Source organism: Schistocerca americana, unplaced genomic scaffold (assembly GCF_021461395.2).
Source record: "Schistocerca americana isolate TAMUIC-IGC-003095 unplaced genomic scaffold, iqSchAmer2.1 HiC_scaffold_351, whole genome shotgun sequence".
NCBI lineage: Eukaryota > Metazoa > Arthropoda > Insecta > Orthoptera > Acrididae > Schistocerca > Schistocerca americana.
In genome coordinates this window covers 30,001-32,500 of record NW_025726073.1, presented here as the reverse complement: position 1 = coordinate 32,500, position 2,500 = coordinate 30,001, and positions in this window count along the sequence as shown.

Sequence of the window (2,500 nt, the reverse complement as noted above, 5' to 3'; positions counted from 1 at the left end):
CCGGCGCGCCTGCCACTGGCCGCCCCCACCAGCCGGCTGTAGCGCGTGCGCCCACGCACCGCGCGGCCAGCACGCCGGGAGGCCCCCCCTCACCGGCCGGGGACGGTCCCACCCAGCCACCGCCGCGTATCGCTTCACACCCACATGCCATTCACGTTCGTGGGCATGGTGGGTATCGCTGAAACAACCGGTTGGTAGCTCAACCGATCGTCGCCATCACTGATTCACCTCTAGCGAGAACAACCGCACCACAACGGTTTACCAGTTGTTCATTTGCGTAACGTCACCAGCAAACGTAGACGTCCATCGCCATTTGCAAATTCAACGATTGTTGCATGCCTGTGTCAGGTGTCACGACACACTATGTCTGCCCACATACACGCAACAACATGTGCACGCTTCGCGAACACGTGGAAGGTGGCCCCCGTACGTATGCGATGTCCATTGCGCGAACGACTGTCAACCGGCCTCTGTCGCATGTCGCAGATGTGGAACGCAGTGCACCATGCTATCACGGTGAGTGAGAAGAGACGACTACGTCTGACAACACGCGCCACTACATCAACAGACGGCTCATGCTGATCGCCATCCACGGCATACCATACTGCAATCCAGCTCTTATAGGGAGACGACACGTAGCTGAGTGCACAATATTTGGACCGTATGGTTCGCCGTTGTTGGCGCAGTCGTGGTACGGTCACACATGTACCACGATGTATCATTCAGTACATGAGGACCAATGTGCAGTACAGTGTGTGATTTGGACGTACAACATCAGCGGACAGTTGACACAAGCCGTACCACAACGTAGGCTGTGCTTCGCCATGCGAATGCCAATGAACAACTGCGAAGGGCATTGAGCATGTACGTCCTGCTGCCATCCGCATTACAGTGTATAGCTGCAAGGTGTTTAACATGAAGCGATACTCTGGGGACCGGGCAGTGCGGGTAGCAAACTATATTGCGGGGGTTGCAGTTAGGCAACACTACACTAATTTAACGCGTCGTATGACAATTACAGAGCAGGTTAAGGCCCAACGTGTGTTGGGTTAAGGCCCAACGTGTGTTGGGTTAAGGCCCAACGTGTGTTGGGTTAAGGCCCAACGTGTGTTGGGTTAAGGCCCAACGTGTGTTGGGTTAAGGCCCAACGTGTGTTGGGTTAAGGCCCAACGTGTGTTGGGTTAAGGCCCAACGTGTGTTGGGTTAAGGCCCAACGTGTGTTGGGTTAAGGCCCAACGTGTGTTGGGTTAAGGCCCAACGTGTGTTGGGTTAAGGCCCAACGTGTGTTGGGTTAAGGCCCAACGTGTGTTGGGTTAAGGCCCAACGTGTGTTGGGTTAAGGCCCAACGTGTGTTGGGTTAAGGCCCAACGTGTGTTGGGTTAAGGCCCAACGTGTGTTGGGTTAAGGCCCAACGTGTGTTGGGTTAAGGCCCAACGTGTGTTGGGTTAAGGCCCAACGTGTGTTGGGTTAAGGCCCAACGTGTGTTGGGTTAAGGCCCAACGTGTGTTGGGTTAAGGCCCAACGTGTGTTGGGTTAAGGCCCAACGTGTGTTGGGTTAAGGCCCAACGTGTGTTGGGTTAAGGCCCAACGTGTGTTGGGTTAAGGCCCAACGTGTGTTGGGTTAAGGCCCAACGTGTGTTGGGTTAAGGCCCAACGTGTGTTGGGTTAAGGCCCAACGTGTGTTGGGTTAAGGCCCAACGTGTGTTGGGTTAAGGCCCAACGTGTGTTGGGTTAAGGCCCAACGTGTGTTGGGTTAAGGCCCAACGTGTGTTGGGTTAAGGCCCAACGTGTGTTGGGTTAAGGCCCAACGTGTGTTGGGTTAAGGCCCAACGTGTGTTGGGTTAAGGCCCAACGTGTGTTGGGTTAAGGCCCAACGTGTGTTGGGTTAAGGCCCAACGTGTGTTGGGTTAAGGCCCAACGTGTGTTGGGTTAAGGCCCAACGTGTGTTGGGTTAAGGCCCAACGTGTGTTGGGTTAAGGCCCAACGTGTGTTGGGTTAAGGCCCAACGTGTGTTGGGTTAAGGCCCAACGCGGGTTGGGTTAAGGCGCAACGCGGGTTGGGTTAAGGCGCAACGCGGGTTGGGTTAAGGCGCAACGCGGGTTGGGTTAAGGCGCAACGCGGGTTGGGTTAAGGCGCAACGCGGGTTAGGTTAAGGCGCAACGCGGGTTAGGTTAAGGCGCAACGCGGGTTAGGTTAAGGCGCAACGCGGGTTAGGTTAAGGCGCAACGCGGGTTACGTTAAGGCGCAACGCGGGTTACGTTAAGGCGCAACGCGGGTTACGTTAAGGCGCAACGCGGGTTACGTTAAGGCGCAATATAGGTTAGGTTAAGGCGCAATATAGGTTAGGTTAAGGCGCAATATAGGTTAGGTTAAGGCGCAATACGGGTTAGGTTAAGGCGCAATACGGGTTAGGTTAAGGCGCAATACGGGTTAGGTTAAGGCGCAATACGGGTTAGGTTAAGGCACAATACGGGTTAGGTTAAGGCACAATACGGGTTAG